The sequence below is a fragment of the Rhea americana genome, unplaced genomic scaffold (assembly GCF_003343005.1).
Source record: "Rhea americana isolate MKP2758 unplaced genomic scaffold, rheAme1 scaffold_441, whole genome shotgun sequence".
NCBI classification, from domain to species: domain Eukaryota; kingdom Metazoa; phylum Chordata; class Aves; order Rheiformes; family Rheidae; genus Rhea; species Rhea americana.
Window position 1 is genome coordinate 26,286 of NW_028186581.1, and position 8,819 is coordinate 35,104.

Below are 8,819 nucleotides of genomic sequence, written 5' to 3' on the forward strand. Positions count from 1 at the left end.
GAGCTTGGTGTCCCGGAGGAGGCTCCGCTGGGGCCCCCCCCCCGAGCGCCTGTCCCTGGGTCCGGCATCCCCGGGGATGCCGTCGGAGGGCTGGTGCGTCGGAGGGCCTGCGCCCGCGCCGGGTTTGCGCCCGGGCTCTGAGCCCTCCTGCCCTGCCACCGCTTTGCAAAGTGCCCTTGGTCACGTCCCTTAGCCCCCGCCGGCGGGGAGGATGCTGCGGCGCCCGGCACGCGACCCGTCCTTCCCCGCTTCCCAAACCGCCGGCCCCGCTCGGCTCCGAGGTCCTTCCCGTCCCCGAGGATTTCCCACGCGGCGCGGCCGGCGGCCGGCCGGAGCGAGCCRCGCTCACCTTTCAGGCAGGATAACTTCAGCCCCATGTTTTCATCCTCGCCGCGGCGCCCGGCTCGCCGGCCCTGCCGCTCGCCCTCGCCGCTCGCCCTGCAAAACAGAGAGGCGAGCGTTGCAGGAAGCGCCGCGGCGGGAAGCGGGGCCGCTGATGTTTCGAGCGAAAGGCTCCAGAGAGAACTTGATTGCTTGCTAAAAGCATGCACCTATATGTGCATATATATATATATATATATATATATATATATAAATACATGCACCCAGGCGCAGAGCGCTGCCTGGGCACAACAGGAAGCTTTGCTGTTCGGCAGAAAAACCGCCGGCTGATGTCACGGCGTTTAGTGACTCAATCTCGGCTGCCGAGCTACGAACTCGGCGTCCYGGGCTCGCGACCCAGCCGAGCCCGCGCTTCGGGAGATCAGCCCGCCCGCTGCCCGGATGGGCTCGGCACCGTCCTGCCGCGGGGCCGCGGCCGGCGAAACGGCGAAAGGCGGAAGCGGGAGGMTGGGTTTGATCCTGCCGCCACCTGCACCCGCTTTGCACCAGCTCTGGGCTGCCCGCTCACCCCAGCGAGGTTTGCAGAAAGCCCGGGACGAGGCTCGCGGGCTCCAGAAAGCAACGCCGACCTCTGCTAAGAGCGACGCGTCGCCAGGTCTCGGGGTACGAAACTCTGCCCCGGGCCAGCTCCCGCCTCCCAGCCCGCGACCGTGGGGCTCGGCGCCGCCGGCGGAAACGGCCCCTTCGCTCCGCGCCCGGGCGGATTTCCCCGTCCGCGGGGCGGCGATGCCGGGCCGGGACGCACGCGCCCCCGCGGCGCGGCAAGGCGAAGGCGCAAACCCGCCGCCGCCCTGCCGGGAACCGCAGCCGGCCCGCTCGCTCCGCAGCCCTCCTCCCAGGCATCCCCGGAGCTGGGACCCGCGCCGGCAGGCTCGTGCTCTGCCTGAGCGACGGCACCAGGCGTCTGCCCGCGAAACCTCCCGCGCGCGCCTCCGACGGCGGAGCGGGTTCCCGCGGCGCCTCCGAGAGCTTTCGGGTGGAAAGTTCCCTGGCGAAGCCGGCTCTGCGCTGAGCCGGGGGGGGAAGCTCCCAAGCAAGGCACAGAGACGCTGGGCGAGGGGCTGGGCAAGGCAGGCGCGGGCGGCTGGAGGTCCCGAGTTACGGCGGCGTGTCTTAGGACACTGCCCGCTGCAGCGTTTCCCACTTTTTTTAAAAAAAAGGCTGAAAATCATTCTGGGCAAAATGCCTTTACTGGGAAATTCATATCCCTCCTGCCCACAGCTGCTGGGAAAAGTTTATTGCAAAGAGGGTCAGTGACTCATTTCTGCTCGTCTAACCTCTCAGGACCTGCAGAAAACCCTCTTCTGCCGCTGCCTGACCTCCGTCACGGGTTTACTGCGCATTTCCAAGCAGCACTGACGTGCTCGGGGCAGGACACCGGGCAGCGGCGAAGGGAACTTTCCTTTGCGCGCTGCGCTGGTTTTAACTCTGCTTTTCGCCCRGGTTCCCCCAGCGCTCCCCGCGCCGTGAAAGCCCCGAGCCGCAGCTTCCCCCGCGCGGCCGGAGGTCTCTCGTCTCTCTGCCAGGCGAGCGCCCSGCGTGCAGACACGCAAGCGCTGGCTCTTCCCCGGAGCCCGCTTGTGCCACCCTGGCCCCACACCCGGTGTTGGCCCCCACGCGGCAGGGCAGAAATCCACCCTCGGGCCCCAGGCGACAGCAGCACCTGGGACTTCTCCTGTGCATCACCCAGTTTCTGCCTGCAAAGACAGACGAGCTGCGTGAACGGTCACGCAGGCGGCCGGGAGCAGAGCTGGGAACCCGTCGGGATCCCTGCAGCCCCTGTTGCGGGTCTGGCCTTGCTGCAGGGGGAGGAGGAGGAGGAGGATGGTGCGGGCTGCAGGGCTCTGCCTCTGCTGTTCGTGGCTGCAGCGGGGACAGGAGCGTCCCCAGCCCCTCGCCGTGTCCCAGACGGTGTCCACGACCTGCTCCTGGCAGGGAGGGAAATGCTGCGTGTCGCAGCCTGCGCCCCAGCTCAGCGCAGCGCAGCTCAGCGCGTGGGCACGCGAGTTCCTCCCTTTGCAGGTGCAAGGCGCTCGGCAGCACCCTCCGCCGGGGCTCTGAGCGCACGTTTCTGTCTTACACACCCTCCTCTGGCGCTTACCCCGGCAGGCTTGGGAGCGCAAGGGGGAATAACCCCACACCTCTAAGCTCAGCCACRTAACACACCCTCCTCTTGCATTAGCCCTGCCTCCTCCAGGGACGGGACCCGCGCGGCAAAGCCTCACCCTCGCGGGACGGAGCAGCGTCCTTCCTACAGCCACCGGGTTGGAGACCTGTGCCCCCACCGTGGCCAAATACCAGTGCTGCTTGCTCACAGAGCTCGGAAAGATGCTTAAGTGGAGAAATCCCCCCATCGACGTTCAAGACGGGAAGGATTGCTCTGCAGGCTGGAGGTTGCTGCTGGGGTTTCAACTTTGCTTCTGTGTCAGYCCTGGGCTGAGAGGCATTTGCATTCCCGATGAGTTCACGCTCCAGAAACCTCCAGACACTCACTGCAAGAGTCACTAGAGCGGCAGCAGCGTTACACACGCAGAAAGGCTACGCCCGAGAGAGGGCTGCGATGCAGGGGCGGCACTGCCCGGCAGCGCCGAGCCGCGCGCGGGGCCGCCGGCTCAGAGCGCAGGGCTCCTCCGGCCCGGAKAGCGAGGCAGGTGGGGTGGGCATGGTGGAGGGGAAAGGGTGGGGGGACGAACACGGGACCCATCGCGGAGGAGAAACTCCCCAGGGCGCGGGCGAGGGGCCAACGCTTACCCGCTCCCRGGAGCCGGAGGCGCCGAGGGCGAGTCGCATCCCACCTCGCCGCTGCTCCGGCTCKTCTCTGCGCCGCGCTGGGATGCGGGATGGGAGCAGGGGGACGACGCGAGGCGATTTCCAACCCAGCTCGTCCTCCAACTCCCACCGCGGCCCAGCTCTGCCCTCGGAGGGCAGGAGGAGGTTGCAGTGACGGCTTTGATTTTTGCAAGGTTGGTTTCTAACCTGGTTAATCAGGTTAGTGAAGTCCCAGCTCCTCCCATCCATCCCCCCTTCGCCCCCCCCGGCCCATCCAAGCCCTGCAAAGCCCTTGGGTGATGAGGAAATGCTGCTTTTTCCTCACCCCACTGCACAACCCAGCCTGATGCTTAGAGAGAGAGGAGCACACCTTGGTTGCAGCCAAAGCCCGTGGACCACTAAACTTCCCTACAAACGGCTAAATAGGCTACTAAATAGCTAGAAAGGCAAGCACATATTTGGTGTGATGGTACCATACAATTTACCTGACCCCAGCCCAGCTTGCCGAGGGGTCTGGCAGGCCCATCAGCACCCCAGAGGTCCTAAATCCCATCTACAGACAGCAGTGCTCTGAGCGGCTGGTGCTCCCTCTCCAGCTTGAGCAGCCAGAAAGGTTGTCTCTCCCCTCCCGCAGGTTCCTGCCTGACCTGCCAGCCCGAGGAGCAGCCCAGCGGTGGGAGCCTGGCAGCGTGGAGGGTTTTCCACTGCCTCCCGGAGAGAGCAGGACCCAGGCAAACGCCTGCCTGGGGCTGTCCAGGACAGAGGAGCAGAACCGGGTCGGGTGCCGCCCTGCTGTGACGATGCCCGGGTGAATGTTCTGCCTCTGGAGCAGAGTCACCTTTGCACGCATTAAAACCGGTGCAAGGCTTTTTTATTTTCGTCTCCTCTGCAACTGCAGCGCGAAGGTCTGGGCTGGTTCCTTTTCAGACAGAGCTGAAAAGCAGCGGTTCCTTTTCACAGGCTGACAGCGTGCAGGGAAACCTGTGCCCGCTTGAAACGCTCCGCACCCTCCTCACTGCTTACTGCAGCGGTGGTGGTTTCTGTCTGGAGGCAGGAATTAAGGGTAATCTTTGAACTTCACCTAGAGATCAGACCAAGCTGATTCCAGGAGTTTCAGAGGCCTCCGCTGAGATCAGAGCCCAGCRCACAATACAAACCCTGGCTCCGTCAGGCTTCCAGCCTGAACAGATGTRACATGCATAAAAGACTGGGGAAGGGAAACGAGTGGTTTTGCTCCAGCATAGTTTCTGCTGGTCCAGTCCTACTGTTTGACAAAAATCAGTGACAAAAAAACATGGAAAAGGTTGATTTCCTACCCCATCTGGCTTCTCCGATTCTTAAATAACAGAGTTATTGCAAAGCTTCAAACTCAAAAGCCCAAGCAGTTCGTACAGCCCAGCAGACAGCACGGGGGAAACCAGCCCTGGGTGTCTCCAACCGCCTCGCTTTCAGGTCCTTTTCTAAACGTACTACAGGAACTAGGGCAAAAACATTTGCAACAAGTGGCTCCAGTTTCACCTTGGGAAAGCACACACATGAACTGGTTTATATATTTTTTCAGCTGCTCAGCAGCAGGCTACAAGACCTGGGAGGGGACAGGCTATGCCAGAGCACATCAGAGCCTGGCAAGCCTGGTCTTTTCAGCTCCCATCCCAGCCTCAGCACACACAGCGTCCCAGCACGTGGGGCCAGGGACGGCCGCCTTCAGCAGAGGTTGTTAAGCAGCAGGACAAACTCTGTTTGAGCAGTACATGTTCCCCCTCCATGAGCTGTTTTGATGCCTCTCTCTGAAACTACCTGTTTGCTTCTCTGGGGAAAGAACAAAAAGCCCCAAACCCAGAAGTCCTAGAATTAGTCTGGCTTGGAGCAACAATTGTTTTTGTTGCTAAAATGGGAGCAAGGACTGCATGAGCGACCGAAAACTGTGGTCTGGAGGTAAATATTAGTGTGCTAAAATATCTGTGGTTTGCTTTGTGGGCTGCAACACATCTCCATCTGGTATGTTGATACCCAATATGCACAAACACAGCTTTTCACATCCTTCCCCTTTCTCCCCACAGGCTGAAAAACAAAGACATCCTCGGACAAGTTTCACAGGGTCTGAATCGTGGCTGGGTACAGCCCAGAGATCCTCTGAGCAGCCTTAGAAGCTCTAGGGAAAGCCCATAGCAGATGTAGCCTTATTCACTACTGCAAAAACCACCCACATGAAAGACATTAGGAAGATCTGGGAGCCTGAAGGTCAAGACCATGGGAGTTACCCCACAGGCCAGATGTCTCCTTTGTGCAGCCAACAGGAACAATGTGGCCAGTGTCCCTCCCTGGTCACCAAGTGTCACTTGATAGCTTGCTCAGCAAGCAGTGTTTTACTGAACAGAGCCTCCTGCCTTCAGGACAGCTCAGTACAGGCAGGCTGGCGTGTGGAGAGGAAAGCTGCTACGGAGGCAAAGCCACAGCCCTGCAACCTGATTGCAGCCTGCTCCCTCCAGGTCCTCTTGCCTGGTCCCATCCCTCCCCAGCCAGAGCTCCCACTGGCTGTCGCAAGGCTAGAGCTGCAAGTGTTGCCAGRATCCATTTCAGAGGAATCGGCCAAACCACATCAAGAGTCATCGTGTTAGAGTGAGGAAGAGGATGGACATGCTGGCTCATTAACCTTTCTTGTTGGGCCACTCCTAGAGCTGGCTGACTTCTCAAAGGGAATGCTTGTCTCTGTCTAGACCAAGCAATTGCCCAGGGCAGCTCTCTGATGTGGCCAACAAAGCTCAGGAGAATGAATGGTGACCTGGTTGGATGTCCATCCAGAGCAAGGTGCCACCTGAAGGAGACTCAAGAGTCTGCCTGGTCCCAGGACGCTCATCTGGAGAAGCAGGACACTTACAGCATGGGCTTGGAGCAGGCCAGCTCTCTCCCAGAGCCCCGGCATGGCTTCCTTGGCACTCAGCTCCCCACCTCCCGGCATACACRGCAGGAACTCTCTCTCGCACACCCGGAAATGCTCCAGTCAGGATTTGCTCATCTGCTTTTTCTCTAGCTTCTGACTTCACCTTGTCACTCTGCCAAGTGCCCTTTGGGCTCGTAGGGATAACTCCCACCCAAGCTGACAGTCTCTGCCCTGTGCACTGGCAGGAGGGCCAGTGACAACTACAAGCTCCTCTCAGGGGCTGTCCCAGACGCACGTAGCCTGCATGACATTTACATGTTTAGCTTTTAGCCAGTTTCCTAAGATGACGGACCCTGTGCTGTCATCCTCTGTGTGGGTGGATGCACGTCCCTCCCAGTTACAGTTGTGGCTGTTTGGCAGCAGGGTGCAGAGCAGGGTGCTGTTCTCCCCAGGATCAGAGTTCACAAACTTACTGGCCTTGTTCAACCTTGACAGAGAAGAGGGTGGAGGTCTCTGAAGCGCTCATGAGTTTCAAGGAAGATTAACAGCTGGGGTGAGGATGGAGGGCATYCTCAAACTTTTGCTGGAAGGGTGACTGCAGGATGAGATCATAGCTTCTTGGATGCCAGAGAAAGCTCATGGAAGAGATGTTACGAAAACACTAGCCACAAGAAAAGTTTTAGTTGGAGAGCACAGCTTATTATACACCAYAGAAGCCAACAAGGAGCTGCAGTGCTACAGTGAGGCAGGCTTTGCTGGTGTCTTTCAGAAGAAATTGCTAGTTCAACAACAAGCTGAGCTTATTTTAGAATGGAGCGAGTGGAAGCACCTTTCTGGGTCACAGGAGTCTCAGGGTCTGCCAACACAGGCAACATAGCCGCCTGGCTCTATGCTAGCAGAGCAATGAGGCAGAAGGGTTGCATTGGACTTGATGAATCTCGATGTGGAAAAGAGGGAATARATGTCAGGAGGAGAAGGGGAAAAGAAAATCTGATGGAGCCCAACGCTGAGGGAGGGCGAGCAGGTAGCCAGAGGAGAAGCCAGGCGTGGGAAGGGGGGAGTACGTCGTGAGAAGCAACAGAGGATGCAGACCAGGGAAGCTGGAGCAACTCCAACATTCCCTAGCACAGGCTCCTGGCAAGGCCAGCAGATTGAATAACCAGCAGAAACCATGCAGGCAAAAAGTCCCCCAAAGAAAATCCRCAGGGACATTTCAGTAACCCTCACAAGTACGCCAAGAACTGGTCCATCTGATGTCGCAAAGAGTGGGAGGCAAAGCAGAGCGAGCACGTACCTTAAGCACGAAACACAGTGTGCTGGGTTCTCCTGCCAGAGCCCACATCCATCCAGAGCAAACCGCTTCCCTGCCAGGCATGGATTCAGCAGTTGGCTCAGAGGCCTTGGCTTGGAATTGGCTTAGAGACCTGGCCGCGTCTGTCACATTTCTCAGCTCATTGAGCTTCAGGTTAATCTCAGCCCAGATTTCCCTTTTATCCTCTCACACAAGCTCTATACATTTTTTCAATTAGGTCCTCTTTTAAGCTACAGAGGGCATTTCTAGGAAGGGCTGCTTTTTTTCTCCTGCCACCGCAAGCTCCTGCTCTGCCTCACGCTGCAGTAGCCACACGGCTGTGAAAGCTGGCTGCAAAGACTGGGATATCTCTGGCAGCGGTGCCTCCAGCATCCAGCAGAAGTACTGCCACGTTACAACCCAGTGCAGTGCTATCTGGTGTATGAAAGCTCTGTTCTTGACCATGCACGGTCTGTCCCCTGTGGAAACACACYGTACAAGTGAGCCCTGTGCACTTGCCACAGCAGGTTTTGCTGAACTGTTTTGGGGGTAGCATGGGGGAAACAACTTCATGGCAACTTCATAGGATTTTTTGGGGTAGATTTCAGCCTGTTGTAGAGATCAGCAAAACAGCTTTCACAGGCTGGAAGTATTTATGAGTCGTGACTTGCTGAAATCCATTATGGTCACTAACATCTTTAGAGGTATGCAAAGCTAGGGTATGAACACAAAACCTTTGCTGCACACACTGGCATCTGCATTCCCAAACTCCTTGAAGGAGTTACACGTGGTACCCCTAACCTGCTTACCCAGTGTATTAACAACGGTGGCATTTGGGCCTCTGAAGAATGCCTAAGCAGAAAGGAAGGTTGGCAGATATGGATAAGAGGGATTTAGTCTGCACCAAATTAAGAAATAAAAGCAGTTGCTGGGTTGCCGAGGACACTAACGCGTATCTGTCCCTGCRGAACACAGAAGGCTGATGGCTGGGTAATCACTGCAGTGGGAAAGGTCTCATTTAGGCACACTCCGTTCAATTATCCACCGGAGGATTGYGGTTCTGACAATCCAGTTTCAAAGGTGAAGTGGATTGTGCCTGTCAATTGGAACTGCCTAATGGCTTTACATTGCCCTGCGATTGCACCCTTTCCACCCGCAGCCCTGCCTCCTTCATCAGGGTTGTGGAGGYTGGCAAAGCGCCAAGCTCCGCGCCAGAAACTGCAAAGCAAAGGCCATCTTGTGGCAGTCGTTGCACAGCCACACAGAAAAGCGGACTGATTTCACCTTTCACACGAACCTATAATTGGAAACCCCAGACCACAGCCAGCAATCTGTCTCAGTCCACTTCGATTACACACCTGCAACCTTTCACAGAGTCTCAGATAAAAACCAAAGCAAAAATATGCAGATAGGGTGTACTTTGGGATGAAAAGGCTAGCTTAAAATGTGATCTTAAAAGCGACAGTTAAAAAAAAA

The 8,819-nt window shown here is 57.7% G+C and overlaps 1 long non-coding RNA gene across 1 annotated transcript in view; it reads right to left on the minus strand.

The window, feature by feature from the left end:
* The window catches only part of LOC146589637 (uncharacterized), an 8,870-nt gene extending 1,256 nt beyond the window's left edge, over window positions 1–7,614 (minus strand). Inside the window, exons 1-2 of the long non-coding RNA XR_014897135.1 lie at window positions 7,347–7,614; window positions 350–438 (exon numbers count right to left, since the gene is read on the minus strand). This is a non-coding gene — a long non-coding RNA (uncharacterized LOC146589637). The remainder of the gene's footprint in view (window positions 1–349; window positions 439–7,346) is intronic.
* Window positions 7,615–8,819: the final 1,205 nt, after the last annotated feature.